Raw genomic sequence first — 22022 nt, 5'->3', positions numbered from 1 at the left:
GCCGACATACCTTACTAGTCACTCAGCCAGTCGCCTAGACCGCATTTATGTCTCACGAGCCCTAGCGCCGGGAGTACTGGACGCCAAACGTTGGCCGTTTGCCTTCTCCGATCATAGCGCTTTCATATGCACACTCACTCTACAACAGCAGCGGATCTGGCGCAGCCGAGGACCCTGGAAGCTCAATGTGGCACATCTTCAAGCCCCGGAATGCCGTCGGATTATCGCCAACACATAGCTGGATTGCGAACATCGTCTTCCCCGATACCCTTCGACTCTATCATGGTGGGTGGACTGTGCAAAACCAGCGTTTCGGCGTGTGCTAACTCAATTCGGTAAAGATATCGCAGCTTGGCATCGTCACACATTGGACTTTTATTACACGATGCTTCACGAACTCGACAGCCAACCACCATCTCCAAACAGATAAATGGGAAGCCGCCGAATTAAAGGTCAAATATTGTCTCTTACGAGGAAACGTTTGGAGGGGGTCGTCGTGCGATCGCGACGTCACGACCGAGCGGAAGGAGAAAACCCGTCTATGCATCACATCGTGCTCGACAGCCGCCGACGCCGACAGCAGCTGATCACGGACCTCGTATTGCCAGGTGGTAGGGTCGTAATGACTCAGGCGGCGGTTACAGAAGCCTTTGCAGGTCACTATCGCCGGTTTTACGACGAGGTGAATACAGAGGAAGAGGAAGAGGACGATCACAACATACTGCAGCACGTGTCGCACACTCTCGACAATGCAGCAGCGGCGACGCTGTTAGGTGGAATTTCGCGGGACGACATCGAGGACGCGCTTAACAAGGGAGCACTTAACAAATCTCCCGGGCCAGACGGACTGCCGCTCGAGTTTTATCGGACTTTCCGCGATCTAATGATGCCCCGATGGATCAGCATGTACCAAGAACTGATGACCCCCGGTTCCCACGTGCCACCTGCATTCGTGGAAGGTCTCCTTATACCGATACACAAGCCTTCCAGAGGTCGGACGGTCGAGGACTACAGGCCAATTACGACTCTCAACTCGGACTGTAAAATCTTCGCCCGACTACTCGCCAGCCGCATAAAGAAGGTTCTGCCCCTACTCCTCACAATGGAGCAAACGACACAGGACGGAGTGAACAACATGCAAACGGCAACCATCGAATGCAGGGATTTAATCGCCATCGCCACATCCTGTCGCCTTCGAGCTACTCTGATCTCCATTGATTTCGACCACGCCTTCGACATAGTTCACCACAAGTTCCTTCTGTCCGTTATGGCCCGCATGGGCTTCCCGCCTGACTTTCTCGACATCTTTCAGCGCCTTTTCCGTGGAGCTGCATCCCGTGTACTGGTGAATGGACGGATTGCGGGTCCCTTTCCTATCCGACGGTCAGTTCGCCAAGGATGTCCACTCTCCATGATCCTTCACGCGATCACACTCTAACCACTTGTCGGAGGGTTGAAAAACAGGCTCTCGGGCATGTCATTGAGGGATCACACCTTTCACTGCAGGATATATGCTGATGACCTTCTATTACTTGTCCGATCTGGTGACGAGGTACGCTCGGTGATACAATGGATCAATCGCTATGGATTGGCAGCGGGCAGCCTCATGAATGTGGCCAAGTCGGCAGCGATGCCGATTGGGAGAGGTCTACAGGAGGACGCTTTAGCCCCACTCCTACTAGTTAACAAGATCCGGTTCTTGGGCATAACATTTTACACAGGATGTGCGCCGCACGGCTGCCATGAACTATGCACGATTACTACAGGCCATACGCACAGAAGTTCGCCGGAACTTACTTCGACGGATGGACCTCTTACAGCGTGTGGAATACCTCAACCTTCACGTGGCGACTAATATGATCCACATGGCCCAGGTCCTACCGATATCGACAGCGATGGCACACAGATTGCAAGCAGCGTTTGGATGTTACCTTACCGCCGGACACCTATTCAAAGTCCGCTACGAAACACTCACCCTCCCTCCGCGTGATGGCGGACTGGGACTTATAAATGTACGAGCGAGAGCTACAGCGCTATACTTGTGCACAATGATGAAATTGTGGACCCACAAAGATGCTTCCCTTACGGGACGTCTGTTAGAGGAATTGCTGCCGGTGTCTCTTCTGCCAGCTGTCACGGTTGCGCACATTACACCTTCACTCTCGCACCTCTCGGCATTTATTCTCGAGTATAGTTACGTGCACCCAGACCTTCCCAACACTCGCACTCCCAAGGCGAGAGACGTTTACAGCCTGCTGCTAAGGTCCATCCCTCGGAATGTGATTGAGAGGAAGAGCCCTACGACCCTATGGCCTTCAGTGTGGAGAGCGGTCCAGAAGCCATTCCTTCAAATGGTTCAAATGGCTCTGAGCACTACGGGACTTAACTTCTAAGGTCATCAGTCCCCTAGAACTTAGAACCACTTAAACCTAACTAACCTAAGGACATCACACACATCCATGCCCGAGGCAGGATTCGAACCTGCGACCGTAGCGGTCGCGCGGTTCCAGACTGTAGCGCCTTTAACCGCTTGGCCACCACGGCCGGCCGCCATTCCTCCCCACGCGGGTACGAGCCGCGTGGTACCAGGTGGTGAACGGGAAGATTGTAACACGAAAAAGGCTGCACGCTATTGGGATGACGGATTCCCCCCTTTGCCCACGTTGCCACCTCGTGGATACTGACGAACACCGCTTAACATGTGGATCGGCGTTAGAGGTATGGCTGCTAGTGCAGAAGATCCTCGCTTGCTACCTACGTATCGCGCCTCGCACAATTGAGCCACGTCTCCTCCTTTGTCCAGAGGATACTTATTTCCCACCTGCGAAGACTCACGCTCTCACATGGTTTAAAGGCATGTCCATATACTACCTCTTTCGAGATAATGAGAAGATGGTGCTTGATTACTGGCAATTTCTCCAGGACAGTCATAGCACACTTGAGTGTACACCCCGATACCGACAACTATTTGCGAACTATTTGCGCAGTGTCTTCGATAACCCCCCCTCACAGTTGGGGAGTACCGGGCAGAGGTTGACCGCCTTCATGGGGCTCCACACGCTGCGAAATGTTGTACCAATTTGGAACATGGAATCTGTACGGAGATGGGCCATGCACATGGAATGCCGTGTGGGAGTTGGTTACATTTTTCTTTCTTTATTATCTATCATCACACTATTAGTTTCAAATTCTTTTTCATAGTTTAGAAGGAACTCTTGTTCTGTTGTTGCTGTTAATTTTCTAATTTTGTTTGTCGTAACTGAAAGACGCCTTTTTCCATATATATATATATATATATATATATATATATATATATATATATATATATATAAAAGGTTGGCAGCGACAATAATTTCCAATAAAAAAAAAATAAAAAAACAAAAAATAAAATAAAAAACACAAAAAGAGAAAAAAAATTAAAAAAGACTGGTCAGCGCGACAGGATGTCAGTCGTTGGTCCGCGGGTTCGATTTCCGACTGTTTAATTTAAAAAAATCCAAAATGAAAAAAAAGTGGTCGAATACTCGCCTGCCACGCGGGCGGCGCGGGTTCGATTCCCGGAAAAAAAAGTTAAAGCGACCGCTTGCGTAAAGCGGAAAATCCGGGTTCAAGTCCCGGTCCGGCACAAATTTTCATTTGTTTCCAGTACATTGTATAACTGTGGTGGTACACTACTGGAATTTTGCGACTACATTTAATGCAGTCAAGTATGCCGCCTGCTCTACCTACGACTAAGCCTACGCCATCGTTCATCTCATATCCCTACAGAATGTTACACCCAGTTACTTATACGAGTTGACCAGTTCCACTTGTGCCTCGTTGATCACTGGATAATACGTTTTTTTTGTTTTATGTTCGTGAATGTTTAAAGCAAGTTGCTAGTCTTTGCAGCACTTTGAAGTCTTATCAAGATCCGACTGAATATTTACGCAGAATTCCTGAGAAAGTACTTCATAATAGATAAATGCATAATCTACGAAGTCTTATTTGAGCTGTGTTCAGATACAAGGAGATACTTCTTGCTTTCACAGGCTACTGCCGTTAGTTGTTGAAAGTCAGTACCATTAATACGAGGACAAATCTCTCGTCAGCGACGGTACGTCGCAACAGGAGCGTCGACGTGCTTCTGAACTTCTTCTTGAGACGGAGCAGCATTTGCGTGCCCGTCCCTTATTCATTGAACACACTGGTCACGGAGAGGACTTTCCTCGAACTAGGTCGAAGTTCGACGTCAGTCGGGGCTGTCAGCAGTGAAGCTACACACTACCATGTAGGACTTTGTTCCTAACTGACGGCGTCAGTTAATTCAGTGACACAATTACTTTCTGGTTAACTGAATATGCTAAATCCCGCGCTTTCTGAAAACAGTTGGAGTTCGATGTTTTTGCATGGATTTACAAGAGGAAAGAATTAGACCTGAACGTCTCATCGACATTCAAGTAGTCAGAGATTACGCATTAACTCCGGTGAACGGATACGGGGAAAGATGTGACCTGTGGTCTTGTTGAAGGAAGTGTCTCAGGAATCACCTCAAGTGCTAAAAGGGAAACTAAGGAAAAAAAACATATCAGGATTCCCGGACAGGAATTTGAGTTCAGTTCCTGCAGTGAGTAAGTTCACTATCAACTGTGCGCGGGTTTAAGACCCCGGAACATCCGACGTGAAACCGACTATAGCTGACAGTAATGTACCTTCATTTAGCGTTACCTTTTGTCATGCTTATGGAATTCGGCAATGAATCTTCGCAACTGTAGCGTGGGAGAGTTGCAGCGGCCCATATACAGGGTGAAAAGTATTTAAACCGGCAAACTCTGGGAGGTAGCAGGGGACGTCAACAAATATTTTTCCCTAATGTCATTTTTTCCTGTGAGGAGTATTTAAACCGGTAGAGGAAAATTTCTCTGGCGGCAAGTTAATTAAAGCAACAAACACTTTTCCATTTGTTTATGACCAAGAGACAACACATTAACACAACCCAATTTCAGTTACAGTAGATTTTCAAAAATGCCTCCATTGACACACAAACAAAGGTTACACTGTCGGATCATGTTCTGTCTGACACGGGCAAAAACCCCAGGAGTATCCTGAATTGTTCCTGCTGCTGCTACCATCCAGGCAACCAGATCCTCTTCTCATGCAAGAGGAGTTGCGTAAACAAGGTTGCGCATGTGTCCCCACACAAAAAAATTCCAGAGGGGACATATCTGGGGATCGAGTAGGCCATGGTTCAGGACCGTCTCTGCCAATCCATGTTTCTGGGAACCGATGGTCCAGGAATCGACGCACACGGTGACTGAAATGTGCTGGCGCCCTGTCATGTTGGAACCACATGCGTTGTCTTGTAGGGAGCGGAACGTCTTCCAGCAATTCCGACAATGCTCTGGCGAGAAAAATGTAATATCGCCTGCCATTTAATGGCCTAGGTAGCAGATATGGCCCAATTAAACAGTCCCCGACAACACCGACCCACACATTAACGAAGAACCGCACTTGATGAGCGCTAGTAACTGTGGCATGTGGGTTATCCTCACTTCAAACATGCGAATTGTGCATGTTGAAGACTCCACCACGCCCGAACGTTGCTTGATCGGTAAACAACACAGAGGATGGAAATGTAGGATGCATTTAACACTGTTCCAAGTATCACTGTGAAAACTGTGCTCTGGGTGAAAAATCAGCTGGAGCCAGGTTGTGGACACGCTGTAAGTGAAATGGACGTAACAATTGCTCTCAAAGGACTGTTCTTACATTCGTCTGATTCGTCCCCATGTTGCATGCAATTGCACGAGTGCTGATTGAAGGATCTCACTCCACATGCTGCAAGGCAGCTTCCTCAAATTGCAGCGTTCTTACTGTGCGTCGGCGTCCCTGTCCAGGTAAGCTGTTAAACGACCCGGTCTCACGCAGACGTTGGTACACAGCAGCAAAGGTCGTATGATGCGGGATACGGCGATTAGGATATTGTTGTTGATAAACCCGCTGTGCAGCTCGTCCATTGTGGTGCGCTACGTAGTACGCACCAACCATATCAGTGTACTCACTCCAGGTGTATCGCTCCATTAGTAAACAGAGACAATGCACTACTACACTGGTGGACAGTAGTTGTCTACAACTGAAGAGCGTAATACGGCCTCCACCGGTTTAAATAACCCTCATAGGAAAAAAAAAAAGAAATCAGGGAAAAATATTTGTTTTGATGTCCCCTACAACCTCCCAGAGTTTGTCGGTTTAAATACTTTTCACCCTGTATGAGTATTATGACAACGGAGTATTCCGTCTATGATTGGACAGGCTTCATCTGAGAAATCTACGGACTCAAGAACGTAAGCATTGATCCGAGAGCACTGCAGCATTCATTCATTCAACACGACGCAAGGTGAAAAGTGAGCAGGAGTTAAGCCTTGTAGTTTGGTGAATGGTACTGCTACAGTTACTGTCCCAGTATTATTTTCCACATACTGCTGTGCTCAACAACCACTCTACGCTCCACTTACTGAGTGCCGATTTCTGGCTGCTCTTCCATGCGAACACTGCTTCTTTCATTAGGGGAGTCAGCACTGTCGGTTGTCCTCATCGATGGCTGTATTGTGCTTCCAGTTACGTTTTTTCCATTAATCGTTCGAATAATCTTGAAAGGATGATGTGTGTATGCTGTCTCCTGTGTCGGCACTCGATCCAATACTATCTGTTAGCTTACACCGAGTTTCCATTTCTTTGTCCGTACGCGAAAATTAAGTCTGCTAATTCCGAAAAATGGTGCAACGCCACTTCACTAGGGTTGATCGATTGTGAAATTTAACTTACTAACGCAGACAGCAGTTTTAAACATTTTTTTCATCAGGAATGACGAAACAAATACACACATTATGTCACCTACAGTGCAGTAGTGGCGATTGCTGTCGATATCCCCACATGTACGACTCCGTGTTGACGGGATTACCAGTTCTACGTACCACATCAGAGAACTAACGATTCGTACATTCCTGTAAGTCCTTGTCCGAGCTATTCCAGAACGCTGATAGCTATGTCATTTTTACTACATTCGTATATGCCACGAATATCGACATAGCGGCACTGAAAACAACAATAAGACAACCGAAATATTTATATTACATTGAAATCAACGTTTTTTGCTTCAAATTACTATTCTCTTTATTGAAGAATACTGAGCAGGTATAGGAATCTTGGTAATAGTCATTTGTATGAACAGCAAAATTTCTTTTAATGATACTTTAGAAACTAGAAAATTTCACTGATGAACAAAGATCAGTCATAGTGATGTGATCCACTGTAATTATAAGCACTCCGTGTTCAGGCCACGAGCGGCCTACCGGGACCATCCGACCGCCATGACATCCTCAGGGGAGGATGCGGTTATGAGGGGCGTGGGGTTAGCACATCGCTCTCCTGGTCGTTATGATGGTATTCTTGACCGAAGCCGCTACTATTCGGTCGCGTAGCTCCTCAATTGGCAGCACTAGGCTGAGTGCACCCCGAAAAATGGCAACAGCGCATGGCGGCCCGGATGGTCACCCATCCAAGTGCCGACCACGCCCGACAGCGCTTAACTTCGGTGATCTCACGGGAACCGGCGTTTCCACTGCGGCAAGGCCGTTGCCCACTGTAATTATAGCATGTCCAAAATTCTTTGTCCAACTATTTTATAGGACCAACTCAAAACAGTTAAGGAACAGTTTTCCTGAGATCTCTGCTTACTGAAATATCAACCTTTCGGGTTCTTGGAAGTACAGCAACAAGCAGACAGAGAAACTAAAATCGTATCTGCCGTCGCTACCATGTACAGAATGTAAAGGCAAATGTGACAGGATAATTTCATTCGTAGAGGAAGCTAGCGGCTGCGCGCTATACCGAGAGTGTGTTGTTAATCTCCAATGACGTTTAGTCAACTACACTGAAATACCAAAGAAACTGGTACAGGCATGAGTATACAAATACAGAGATATGTGAACAGGCAGAATACTGCGCTGCGGTCGGCAACGCACACATAACACAACACGTGTCTGGCGCAGCTTTGTGATCGGTTACTGCTGCTACAATGGCAGGTTATCAAGATTTAAGTTAGACTGAACGTGGTGTTATAGTAGGTGCTCGAGCTATGGGACACAGCATCTCCGAGGTGGCTATGAAGTGGGAATTTTCCCGTACGATCATTTCACGAGTGTACCGTATCAGGAATCCGGCAAAACCTCAAATCTCCGACTACCTAGTGTCTGATTGCACTTAGGGGTAATGATCTAACAAAGGTTGGGGACCACTGTTTTAAAGGCTCCGAGCTTTTGGGTCAAAGCGCATTCTGAGGGCCAGATCAGGTCAGTGGAGAGAATATTTGGGAACAGTGTTTAGTCATCTTTTCCAAAGAATACATCGTACTTCACAGAGGATCCTATAGTTCAACAGTGTTTTGGCAGATCAAAAAATGGTTCAAATGGTTCTGAGCACTATTGGACTTAACATCTGAGGTCATCAATCCCCTAGAACTTAGAACTACTTAAACCTAACTAACCTAAGGGCATCACACACATCCATGCCCGAGGCAAGATTCGAACCTACGACCGTAGCAGTCGCGCGGTTCAGGACTGAAGCGCCTAGAACCGTTCGGCCACCGCTGCCGGAGTGGCAGATGGCTAATAATCTCGGTGTTGAGTTTGTCCCCCCCCCCCCCCCCCCCAACACGCGCACGCACGCACGCACGCACGCACACACACACACACACACACACACACACACACACACACAGTGCCTTATCGAAGGTGAAAGAACATCCAAAACGGCTTAAGCAAGGGCAAGGAAGGAGTTTTCGTCTACTGAAGTTTATCTGAGCTGTGAGCGATTATTTCGCATAGTTAGAAACAAATTTCTTTTCTGAGGGAAAACAAAAAGACCGTCACCAGATGATATGCGGTTGGATCTACTGAGAGTATGTGGACAATGGACAGTTTATATTTTTACTAAACTTATCGATCCAATTTTGTAGACGAACACCAAATTAGCAATGAATCTGCACCGTCTGAAATCTGTTTAAAACCAGAAGAAAGAAGAAGAGAGGGTAGTTCCAGAAGATGGTACAGATTTAGCACCACTTAAGAAAGTACTAAAACCTGAACATTCTGTTCGGAGTTTTTAAAAATATATAAACAAATAATCTTCCAGGCAGTGGACAATTTGAGCAGCACTTAAAGCAGGGAAAATCCAGAAATGCAGATATGTAACGGATATGAAAATTTTTTCGTTTAGTTTTGCAGTGAGGAGGAGTGTTTTTACGGTTCTCTCATTCGGTGGTTGTTAACTAACGCTGCGGAAAGCCGGCGGTAACCACCAGGAAATATCTGATGTCCAACCGGTGGTGGAGACGGAGGAGGACAAATTCCTTCTAAGATGGAAACGTCTGATTCGTCGTCACCCACGAGAATTTGTGTAGGAAAAATTATGATAAAACCTTTCCTTCCCATGTAAAATGCCATCCTAAAGATACGTCCGAGTAGAAAGAGGATAGAATAGGTCTTTACGACGAGGTAAGCTTCGGTGCTTCACCCAAGCGCGCAGGAACGGCGAATTGGCGGCGCTGGGAAATATCGGCTGCTTCTCTCGTTCCAGAGAACTTCTTACTCCGGCTACCAAATCGTAAAGCTCCGCAAAGTGTGGCAAACGTCTCGCCGCGAAGTCGACCGTGTGTGTAGCACAGACACAAACTGAACCTTCGTTCTCAGCGGTAACAGTCAATAAATCTCACCCTGGTAACAGACCCAAGCAGATCTGTTTGGCACGAGCAATCGGTAAGAAATACTTTTCTGTCTTCAATAAATTTTGTCCTATTCGTTCAGTTTAATGACGCCAGTGTCGTTGGCGCCTTGAAAAGTAACTCATTTGTTGGTAATTTTCACACTGTTTAAATTCAAAAAATCATCAGACTTTTGGCTTGCTACAACCTCTCTCGATTCGAGTAAAGGCTATTAACGGGAATGGTAAGCGCGCTGTTTGCTATAAAAGTCCGCGGGTGGTGCCTTTAATTGAAAATGAAGCAGGATTTCTTAAGCGGCGGTTAGCCAATCGGGCAGGCGGCGAGCCATGCGGCCAGCGATTCGCTTAACGTGCTGGTGACACCTGCTCCCTAGAAATCGATAGCGGCCTGCTCCATTCCCGCGGGATTATGACGTTCCGCTGAGATCATCCGATTACTCGCGCCGGCAGCACCGGCCCGTGCCGCGCAACAAAAGCTGCTGCTACACCGCGCCGGCGACCACTCTCGCTGCCGAACGCCAGCGCAAAAATATCGCCAACCACGTAACCGGGACCGCAAGCGACGAACTGAGCAAGCCATTTTGGATAGCTATCTGGCAGGAAAAACCGCGACCATCCTTCCACAGCGTTCTTAAGGATAATAGACTCACATGGAGTAAAAATAGGGGTCCCCACGAACAGTGGACCCTGCATCAATTTGATGCCTCAACGATACAGATAACCTGTTTCGGTTTTTCAGAGTCATGGTGACAATCTCCGATGGGTGAAACAAATGTCTGACCGTACCCGCTATCCTTCTTTGTACACTATCAATATCCTCTGAGAGTCATACTCGATCGATTACTTTGTGAGCAATCTCCTTGTATAGTCAATGTAGTGTCCTACCAACGCATCGAAGTCTGCTTTACCTATATCTGAGCCTATAAAATCATTCCATTTCACATCCCTACAAATTTTTACACCCAGGTACACTACTGGCCATTAAAATTGCTACACCACGAAGATGACGTGCTACAGACGCGAAATTTAACCGATAGGAAGAATATGCTGTGATATGCAAATGATTAGCTTTTCAGAGCATTCACACAAGGCTGGCACCGGTGGCGACACCTACAACATGTTGACATGAAGAAAGTTTCCAACCGATTTCTCATACACGAACACCAGTTGACTGGCGTTGCCTGGTGAAACGTTGTTGTCATTCCTCGTGTAAGGAGACGACACGCGTACCATCACGTTTCCGACTTTGATAAAGGTCGGATTGTAGCCTATCGCGATTGCGGTTTATCGTATCGCGACACTGCTGCTCGCGTTGGTAGAGATCCAATGACTGTTAGCAGAATATGGAATCGGTGGGTTCAGGAGGGTAATACGGAACGCCGCGCTGGATCCCAACGGCCTCGTATCACTAGCAGCCGAGATGACAGGCATCTTATCTGCATGGCTGTAACGGATCGTGCAGCCACGTCTCGATCCCTGAGTCCACAGATGGGGACGTTTGTTTGCAAGACAATACGCCATACTGGCGTATCACCCGGCGTGATGGTATGGGGTGCCACCTCTTGTTCGCATTGACGGCACTTTGAACAGTGGACGTTACATTTCAGATGTGTTACGACCCGTGGCTCTACCCTTCGTTCGATCCCTGCGAAACCCTACATTTCAGCAGGATAATGCACGACCGCATGTTGCAGGTCCTGTACGGGCCTTTCTGGATACAGAAAATGTTCGACTGCTGTCCTGGCCAGCACATTCTCCAGATCAGATCTCTCACCAATTGAAAACGTCTGGTCAATGGTGACCGAGCAACTGGCTCGTCACAATACGCCAGTCACTACTCTTGATGAACTGTGGTATCGTGTTGAAGCTGCATGGACAGCTGTACCTGTACACGCCATCCAAGCTCTGTTTGACTCAATGCCCAGGCGTATCAAGGCCGTTATTACGGCCAGAGGTGGTTGTTATGGGTACTGATTTCCCAGGATCTATGCACCCAAATTCCGTGAAAATGTAATCACATGTCAGTTCTAGTATAATATATTTGTCCAATGAATACCCGTTTATCATCTGCATTTCTTCTTGGTGTACCAATTTTAATGGCCAGTAGTGTATTTGTATGAGTTGGCTGTTTATACTGGTGATTCATTGAACATTTACAGCGATTAGCCAATCTTTGCACCACTTTGCTTTCTTATCATAATGTGACCCAATACTTGTGCAGCTCTTTCTTAGATAGTACTTAGTTATACAGATAGATTACTGCATAATCAGCGAAAAGTCTGCAGTTATTACTTATAAGTCTGCCATGTCGTCGATGTACAACATGAACAGCAAGGTTCCCAGCACACTTGCCTGGGCAGACAGGCGTTACTTCTGCGTCTGTTGATAACTCTCCATCGGAGAACATTTGTAGCATTTTCTCGACCTGTACTAAATCGTGACTAGTTCCCATCTGCTGCATGGGGCACAGTTCCAGTAGCATAGTAACGTGACGGTCAACCATGAACTGCGAACTCAGATGGAAACATCAGTATTCCTGATGAGAGGACAATTTGCATGATTTCATTCTGTGTTATTCATGGTTATGTAAATACAAGTTGGCAATATTCTGACTAAATTATATTTTGCCTTGTGGATCGTTTCAACTAGTAATATCTGTTTTGAATTTCATTAATTAGATTTGGAGACCGTTAATTGATTATAATAGCATCGGTATCTAACTTTTATCCCGTACACTAGGTAGGTGAACAGTAACACAAAAGATGGTGGCCAAGGTAAGGCATTTGCCCCCCCCCCCCCGCCAACATACATATATATATATATATATATATATATATATATATATATATATCGAGGCAGAACCTTAACTGAATAAGCCGTCCGCCGATGTTCAACTTAGCTAAACAGAGGTAAGCGCTCCCACCATTCAAAATGAGTTTCACGTCTGTCAGTTAGTTTCATATCTAATAATAAATAAATAAAACAAACTGCACGTACCCGTGTAACTAAATGTTTAGTCGATTATAAAGATTAAACACAAAAGCACGATATCAACTTAGGACGATGTCTAGTCAATAAATGTGATGAAATTGTTACTTGGTACTGTCACGAGTAAAACAAACATTAGAGCGTTCATGTAACGTTCCCTTCTATATGCTCGATATACGAGTATGTTACTATATTTTGTCGGATGTGAAATGGATCGCACGTAACCAAATGGCATTATGTTGTAAATCTATATGCTTCTTATCAGAAATTTCTGCTATGGGCAAGATGCAGTTCTCCACGACAGTTACGAAGACCTGAAGCTATTTTATGCGTTACTCCACTTTGTGCACCTATGTAGTGTTGCTTTCAGAAATTTACTAGGAATTACTGATTCTAGACGTAAACCATTAATCCTGTTATCAAAGAAGAGTAAATTTCTTTATTTTGTGAAAAGACATTCAAAATCTTCAACTACCACAACAATCTCTCAATATTTCGAAAGATTGGAAAGCTCATATCTACTTTACTAGGTTTTTTAAACGAAATTTCATTAACTGGGTGTCCCTTCCATTGCAGGTTACAGCAGTGGCTTCCAATCTTGTTTAAGTTACGAAGAATATTTTAAGCAACATCTTATCCCTGTAGAAAAAAAAATCCATTATTTAATGATAATTGCCAAGGAACTGGCGCTTGATGAATGAATCGTTTGAATCACACCGAACACGTATGATGCATACTTCATAAATCTGTTTTTGTTACTCGTGTGAAACTCGCAAGATGTGAACGGTCGTGTGTCGAGCCGAACTGCTAATTTTTTGTGACATTAATTTAGTGTAAGAAAACCTTAACTTTTGCATTACTAGACCACTTTCACAAAACAATGATGTGTAAATGTGGCAAATCTGTTTCGGTCAAATGACTGATCCAGTTCTTGGATAGAAGGGTTGGAGCGGTGTCACTATTTCTTATTGTCTTCCCCCTCTTCCTCCGCCCTTCCCATAACCACCAAGAATAGATTACAGTCAGCCCCACTTTTACACATTCCACAGACGACTACAAATTTAAAAATAAAAAACAAAACAAAATAAGAGCATAAAGTGCTTGAATACAATAAAAATAATTTTGTTTTTGCAACAGTGCCTAGTATATCACTCTGGTATTCAATTCGGAGTAAAACAGCATTTGAAAAGCATTTGCCCGAAAATTTGGGAAGTACATGTGTCATGCAATTGATTTAAGAAGTGTAATAGCAACAAACTCTAACAACGTCACATTTTGTTGTTGTTGTGGTCTTCAGTCCTGAGACTGGTTTGATGCAACTCTCCATGCTACTCTATCCTGTGCAAGCTTCTTCATCTCCCAGTACCTACTGCAGCCTACATCCTTCTGAATCTGCTTAGTGTATTCATCTCTTGGTCTCCCTCTACGATTTTTACCTTCCACGCTGCCCTCCAATACTAATTTGGTGATCCCTCGATGTCTCAGAACATGTCCTACCAACCGATCCCTTCTTCTAGTCAAGTTGTGCCACAAACTTCTCTTCTCCCCAATCCTATTCAATAACTTCTCATTAGTTATGTGATCTACCCATCTAATCTTCAGAATTCTTCTGTAGCACCTCAATTCGAAAGTTTCCATTCTCTTCTTGTCTAAACTATTTCTCGTCCACGTTTCACTTCCATACATGGCTACACTCCATACAAATACTTTCTGAAGCGACTTCCTGACATTTAAATCTATACTCGATGTTAACAAATTTCTCTTCTTCAGAAACGCTTTCCTTGCCATTGCCAGTATACATTTTATATCCTCTCTACTTCGACCATCATCAGTTATTTTGCTCCCCAGTTAGCAAAACTCCTTTACTACTTTAAGTGTCTCATTTCCTAATCTAATTCCCTCAGCATCACCCGACTTAATCCGACTACATTCCATTATCCTCGTTTTGCTTTTGATAATGTTCATCTTATATCCTCCTTTCAAGACACTGTCCATTCCGTTCAACTGCTCTACCAGGTCCTTTGCTGTCTCTGACAGAATTACAATGTCATCGGTGAACCTCAAAGTTTTAATTTCTTCTCCATGGATTTTAATTTCTACTCCGAATTTTTCCTTTGTTTCCTTCACTGCTTGCTGAATATGCAGATTGAATAACATCGGGGAGAGGCTACAACCCTGTCTCACTCCCTTCCCAACCACTGCTTCCCTTTCATGTCCCTCGACTCTTATAACTGCCATCTGGTTTCTGTACAAATTGTAAATAGCCTTTAGCTCTCTGTATTTTACCCCTGCCACCTTCAGAATTTTAAAGAGAGTATTCCAATCAACATTGTCAAAAGCTTTCTCTAAGTCTACAAATGCTAGAAACGTAGGTTTGCCTTTCCTTAATCTTTCTTCTAAGATAAGTCGTAGGGTCAGTATTGCCTCACGTGTTCCAACATTTCTACGGAATCCAAACTGATCTTCCTCAAGGTCTGCTTCTATCAGTTTTACCATTCGTCTGTAAAGAATTCGCGTTAGTACTTTGCAGCTGTGACTTATTAAACTGATAGTTCGGTAATTTTTCACATGTCAACACCTGCTTTCTTTGGGATTGGAATTATTATATTCTTCTTGAAGTCTGAGGGTATTTCGCCTGTCTCATACATCTTGCTCACCAGATGGTAGAGTTTTGTCAGAACTGGCTCTCCCAAGGCTGTCAGTAGTTCTAACGGAATGTTGTCTACTACGGGGGCCTTGTTTCGACTCAGGTCTTTCAGTGCTGTCACATTTTACATAGTATAAAATTGCAAAGTACGTTTACTATTATCAATAGTATTTTCCTTTATATCTTATCTTACGCAGCTTTCTCTGGTTTGCGTGTTCTACCTGTGTCTTCACTAGCAGTGTGTGATTTGTTGCTGAGAGCAGGTACGGTCAAGCCTGCTAATGTGCTCGCTTCCCTGGCTGGAATGTTTTCTGCAGGCGGTCGGGCCTTCAGTAATGACATCAACGACGGCAAAACAAACTCTAACTTCCTTCCACACTTTCTTAAAATGTTGTGGCCTAAAAACAAAGTTTAAACAGAAATATTTGTAACTTCTACATCTGAATGAAACTGTTGCTGCTTCTAAGAGAGTGAACTGCGCCGTTCTTTGCTTGGAGTAAGTTCTGTAATTGGTCTCATTGGTCTCTAGAACCGTCCCTCGCCCACCTCCACCAAGAAGTTTGCTATTGAGCACCGGTCGTCGCCCCTGTGTTAACAGAACAGTCGTTTATACTGCGTAAGAGGCTGGAATCGCGCCTCAAGAATTTCGGTCCGAGAGGCGTTTTAAAGAAACCGGGCACTAAAATGGAACCACGGGGCACTTATAATTCGTTGCATCACGGCGTGGAAGAGATGGTTAGAGGGACTCATCGAGTTAATCAGCTTTCAGAAGTACGCAAGGGAATCGACTATACCGGCAAGTGGCTAATTATGAACGCGGACTGCGAAGGAAGTTCTTCCTTCGAGTGTGCGGCTGGCGTGGGTATGCCACGAGTATTTAAGCTGACGGACGGCGGAATTTTTGTCTATGTTCTCGAACATAAAGACGCTCTGTAATAAATCAGATTTTCCCATGCAGTAGTGATTTAGTACTAATGGTTTCTGTTCTACATTCCGTTCCTAGTTCATTTTACTTTCCAGTTTTATAATGAATATAATCAGTAAATGAATCAAAATATTCGAAAAATTCTGTAAATGAAAAACGGATTCTTTTTTGTATCCATTATAGCTCCAGGACTGTAATTTCATGCAGATGAGTAGAAAAGCAAACCCGTAATGGTCGAATACAGCGTTAGTAGCGTGGTGCTTGACACAGTCACGTGGATGAAATATGTAAGCGTAACGTTGCAAAACGATACGAAATTGAACGAGCATGTAAGGATCGTAGTAGTAGGGAATGCGAATGGTTGACTTCGGTTGACGGCGACAATTTTAGGAAAGAGTGGTTCAACTGTAAAGGAGACCGCATATAGGACACTACAGTAGTGCGACCCATTCTTGAGTAATTCTCGAGTGAAACTTCCTGGCAGATTAAAACTGTGTGCCGGACCGAGACTCGAACTCGGGACCTTTGCCTTTCGCGGGCAAGTGCTCTACCATCTGAGCTACCAAAGCACGACTCACGCCCCGTCCTCACAGCTTTACTTCTGCCAGTACCTCGTCTCCTACCTTCCAAACTTTACAGAAGCTCTCCAGCAATTTTGGAATTCTCGAGTGTTTGTGATCCGTATCAGGTCAGGTTAAAGGAAGATGTCGAAGCATTTCAGAGGCGGGCTGCTACATTTGTTCAGTAGGTTCGAACAACACACAAGTCTTACGGAGATGCTTCGCGAACTCAAAGGGAAATCCCTGGAGGGAAGGTGACGTCCCTTCCGAAGAACACTGCTTAGAAAATTTAAATAGCAGACACTCGAAGCTTATTGCAGGACGATTCTACTGGCGCTAACGTATACGTCGTAAGGACCATGAACGAAAGACAAATTAGGGCTCATATGAAGGCATGTAGGCAATTGTTTTTCCCTCGCTCCGTTTGCTAATGGAACAGGAAGAGAAATGACTAGTAATGGTACAGGGTACCCTCCACCACGCACCGTATGGTAGTTTGCGAAGTATGTATGTAGATGTAGATGGAGATGGACACGAGTGGCTTAATGGCTCTGAAATGACAACGCTCCGATTGTCCGCATCTAAAGCCAAGCAGACTTCTAAGTGGACAGATATAGCAAAATCACTGAATACAAGGTGACAAGGGTCAGTTGTATCACACACGTGCCTAAATTAGGGATCATTGGAGACTAATTAGGCTGATTCTTGTATGGTGTAATCACATTTTAACGAGAAGTAACTGTAAGGCGATTTTCTAAATAATGTTATATATTGTGCAACTTGTGTTTTCTGTCTTTCTCAGAAGAAAAGATAAGACGTGAGTCATGCACAAGCATAAAAAATGAAAGGATCTTATGGTATTATTGGTTGGGACACGCTGTCTGAGGTTGTTCGGTCCCCTGGCATACGTCTTTCTGTCTGACGCACTACGGCTACTTACGTGTCTTTCTGATAAAAATGAGACTAAATCATCAGGAGAACACGAATACCCAGGTCTTGAGCGAACAAAATCTCCGAACGGATCGGGAATCGAACCTGGGACCCCACTCTCTAGATGCAGCGACGCTAACCACTTCTGTTCCTTCATTTTGTTCGTCATTCGTCTAATCATTTGGTCTGGGCGAACGTCACATGACAACCCTTCAACTTCATCGTTGAATACTTCCCTCTGTTTACTATTATTATTACACGCTGAACTATCATAACGGCACCACTAGACCAAGAGGTTTACAGTGCATAAACATTAACTTACCTCCACGTAACTCAGGTGGGCTATTACGTAATACAGTTCCTGGAAGATTCTGATTTTTTCCGTCAACAGCACTGCTAAGAAAAGAAATCAGTTCGTGCAACTGACTAACATGATTCCCAATAGCTAAATTAATTTGACCATAGTAATTAGGATAAGTCAATGCGTGTCATATACAGGGCGTTTCTGACACTGTTCTCATTTTTTTACACTACACAAGACTTAGGAAAAACGAACGATATTACTTCTGCAAGAATTATTGTACTTCCGAACAGTGATACGAATCCGGCCGTGTGTTCAAAGTCTCAAATATTTTCTCACATAATGCCGACGATTATAGAAAAAAGGTACTACAACGTTCTTTTTAGCGTCTCGTGTATCAGTATTCTGATGTTAAAGAAGCACTGTAACTTCTCTAAACGAACCACTAACTAGCAATGAAAAAAGTCGCAGATTATCCTACAAACATGAGCTGTTTTGTAATCATGGAATGCAAGTGAATTTAGATCCCAGAAATTTTAATCCAGTGCTAGGGGGTAAGGTTTTAACGTGCAGCTACACTTCTTTACCAAACGTTGATATGATGACAAAATGATCAGCAATGGATGAAAGGAAGAGAAAAAGGCAAGATCAGGCTTTAACGTCTCGTCAACACCGAGTTTATTAAAAGTGCATAGGAAAGGACAGAGCAGGGTATCACCGCCACGTTTTCGTCGGAACCACTGTCGCCTTTCGTAATATAACCGAAATCACTGAAATGGATCAGCATTACCGCGTACCCCGTCAGTTTCAAGCAGGTCACTCAACAGATACAAGATCAGATCCACTAGTTTATATCACGAACCAGAAGCACATGAACGGAAATGGGTGATAATCTTCCGAAGTTATGAAATTCACACACAATCTGCAAATACGAATATACAATGGGTGTACTATTTGCTGGTAACACATGAAAATTTGAAAATTTATGCCGGACCGGAAGTCGAAACAGTATTTCCCGCTTCACGCGAGCGGTCGCCTTACCACCTCGGTCATGCGAGCACGCCTCCCGGATCGATCCAAACATCCATATGTCCTACTGTCGCCGGCCGGTGTGACCGAGTGGTTCTAGGCGCTTCAGTCTGGAACCGCGCGACCGCTACGGTCGCAAGTTCGAATCCGGCCTCGGGCACGGATGTGTGTGATGTCCTTATGTTAGTTAGGTTCAAGTAGTTCTAAGTTCTGGGGGACTGACGACCTCAGATGTCAAGTCCCATAGTGCTCAGAACCATTTGAACCTTTTTTGTCCTATATCTACGTCCCATAGTGCTGGCATACAAATCGTATGATTCATGCACAGGAGAAGACATTGTTTTGATCGTCAGATTGCCTTGCTTTGGCAAGGAATACAATAGGGTAGTGCCTATATTTTACAGTGTCTATAGAGTTCGATGCAATGTTCCTTCGGACATGCATGCATTTCAGAAGGAACGTTGTATCGAAGTCTAGATGACGATGATGATGATCAGTTTGTGCGGCGCTCAACTGCGCGGTCATCAGCGTCCGTACAAAGTCCCTATTTTCACACAGTCCAATTTTTTCACATTCCAATCTAACCACTGTCACGGATGCTGCTGCTGCTGCTGCTGCTGCTGCTGGTGATGATGATGACGATGAAATGATGAGGACAACACAAACACCCAGTCCCCGGGCAGAGAAAATCCCCAACATGGCCGAGAATCGATCCCATGACCCCATGATCCAAAGGCAGCAACGCTAGACCACGAGCTGTGGACTGTGTGAAGTCTAGAGACACTGTAAAATGCAGATACTGCCCGACTGAATTTTCTGACAGCCACTCACTACCGAAGACAGATATGAATATAACATCAATGGAATTGTTTTTTGTTTCTCATTTGTTCACACTTGTAAGTGACTAATGCCTTTCACGAGATTTTAACACGAACAGTGTTATCCGTTTCACCAGTGGCAACTCAGTCGCTTCTCACTCGTAGGTAAGACGGATCTTCCAGCGGTCCTTCCGCGAGTTTCCTGGTCCATTGTAGATGGCTTACGCTCGAGTTAGGGGATCCCAGTAGCGTGGAGTGGGCGACTGAATGCTCTTTCCTTTCGTGTGGAGAGTGTGTGTCGTCCTCTCCAACGCAATGCGGTTTCCCCTCTCGAGTATCCCACCCCGACCTGCACCGGCGTGCACATCCCACTGGTTCCTCCCAACGTCCGCCGCCACTGTCTCTTTAACCAAAGCAGTCTCGCTAGGATTCAAAAAGAAGGAATAATATTACCGACATTTGCCATACAGAGTTGAGTTCCCACACCTACAGATGATGGGTGTTGTGTGCTGTCCTTAGGTTAGTTAGGTTAAGTAGTTCAAAGTTCTAGGGGACTGATGACCATACATGTTAAGTCCCATAGTGCTCAGAGCCATTTGAACCTACAGATGATTTCTACGCCTGTCAGCTTAATGTACCGAATAGGATGACGACGACTAACTGATTAAATCACTAGTTGAGCACGATCAGTTTGTTTACGCTTTGAAACGTGTCTGCCTCTCAGTCGCGGCACTATAAAGCTATATACACTACTGACCATTAAAATTGCTACACCACGAAGATGACGTGCTACAGACGCAAAATATAACCGACAGCAAGAAGATGCTGTGATATGCAAATGATTAGCTTTTCAGAACATTCACACAAGGTTGGCGCCGGTGGCGACACCTACAACGTGCTGACATCAGGAAAGTTTCCAACCGATTTCTCATACACAAACAGCAGTTGACCGGCGTTGCCTGGTGAAACGTTGTTGTGATGCCTCGTGTAAGGGGGAGAAATGCGTACCATCACGTTTCCGACTTTGATAAAGGTCGGATTGTAGCCTATCGCGATTGCGGTTTATCGTACCGCGACATTGCTGCTCGCATTGGTCGAGAGCCAATGACTGTTCGCAGAATATGGAATCGATGGGTTCAGGAGGGTAATACGGAACGCCCGCCGTGGTGGATCCCAACGGCCTCGCATCACTAGCAATCGAGATGACAGGCATCTTATTCGCATGGCTGTAACGGATCGTGCAGCCACGTCTCGATCCCTGAATCAACAGATGGGGACGTTTGCAAGACAACAACCATCTGCACGAACAGTTCGATGACGTTTGCAGCAGCATGGACTATCAGCTCTGAGACCATGGCTGCGGTTTCCCTTGACGCTGCATCACAGACAGGAGCGCCTACGATTGTGTACTCAACGACGAACCTGGGTGCACGAATGGCAAAACGTCATTTTTTCGGATGAATCCAGGTTCTGTTTACAGCATCATGACGGTGGCATCCGTGTTTGGCGACATTGCGGCGAACGCACATTGGATGCGTGTATTCGTCTTCGCCATACTGATGCATCACCCGGCGAGATGCTATGGGGTGCCATTGGTTACATGTCTCGGTCACCTCTTGTTCGAATTGGCGGCACTTTGAACAGTGAACCTTAAATTTCAGATGTGTTACGACCCGTGGCTGTTCCCTTCATTAGATCCCTGCGAAACCCTACATTTCAGCAGGATAATGCACGACCGCATGTTGCAGGTCCTGTACGGGCCTTTCTGTATACAGAAAATGTTCGACTGTTGGCCTGGCCAGCACATTCTCCAGATCTCTCACTAACTGAAAACGTCTGGTCAATGGTGGCCGAGCAACTGGCTCGTCACAATACGCCAGTCACTACTCTTGATGAACTGTGGTATCGTGTTGAAGCTGCATGGGCAGCTGTACCTGTACACGCCATCCGAGCTCTGTTTGACTCAATGCCCAGGCGTATCAAGGCCGTTATTACGGCCAGAGGTGGTTGTTCTGGGTACTGATTTCTCAGGATCTATGCACCCAAATTGCGTGAAAATGTAATC

General features: G+C 45.2%; 1 protein-coding gene and 1 pseudogene across 2 annotated transcripts in view; both read right to left on the bottom strand.

Annotated features, from left to right (window-relative positions):
- Positions 1-22022, bottom strand: part of LOC126185109 (cAMP-specific 3',5'-cyclic phosphodiesterase-like) — a 954034-nt gene that overhangs the window by 440873 nt on the left and 491139 nt on the right. The window lies entirely within an intron of this gene.
- LOC126185516 (5S ribosomal RNA) lies at positions 7502-7619 on the bottom strand (annotated as a pseudogene).

Source organism: Schistocerca cancellata, chromosome 4 (genome assembly GCF_023864275.1).
Source record: "Schistocerca cancellata isolate TAMUIC-IGC-003103 chromosome 4, iqSchCanc2.1, whole genome shotgun sequence".
Taxonomy (NCBI): domain Eukaryota; kingdom Metazoa; phylum Arthropoda; class Insecta; order Orthoptera; family Acrididae; genus Schistocerca; species Schistocerca cancellata.
Note: the sequence above shows the minus strand (reverse complement) of the source record. Positions and strands in the feature narration are given on the sequence as shown.